Genomic DNA, 542 nt, shown 5'->3' with positions numbered 1-542 from the left:
ATACCGAGCTGCATTTGCATAATTGAATTTTGATTCTCACAAGCATACTGGGGACACTTCAGTATGCCTAAATGTGCTCAGGTGTCCTGTGGCAATCGAAGGTGTAACTTCCATTTTCAGATGGATCATTCAGCACCTTTACTCTGGTGTTTATGGCCAAGAACACTGAAAAACAAAAAGTTTGTCTGTCTTTTTTTTTCTTCTTTTTTCTTTTCCCCTATTTTTTCCCCCTTTTTTTCTCCCCCCCCCCTTTTCTTTTCTTTTTCTTTTCTTTTCTTTTCTCTTTTCTTTTCTTTTCTTTTCTTTTCTTTTCTTTTCTTTTCTTTTCTTTTCTTTTCTTTTCTTTTCTTTTCTTTTCTTTTCTTTTCTTTTCTTTTCTTTTCTTTTCTTTTCTTTTCTTTTCTTTTCTTTTCTTTTCTTTTCTTTTCTTTTCTTCTTTTCTTTTCTTCTTTCTTTCATGGATGCTTTAAAAACACAGGAGAAAAAGACCAAGAAAACAAGCAGTGGAGCCTGACCTCCACTAAAGCTGTTTGCTTATTAGA

Source organism: Falco rusticolus, chromosome Z (assembly GCF_015220075.1).
Source record: "Falco rusticolus isolate bFalRus1 chromosome Z, bFalRus1.pri, whole genome shotgun sequence".
Taxonomy (NCBI): Eukaryota; Metazoa; Chordata; class Aves; order Falconiformes; family Falconidae; genus Falco; species Falco rusticolus.
The sequence above is the reverse complement of the archived record's forward strand: the minus strand, read 5'-3'. Positions refer to the sequence as shown.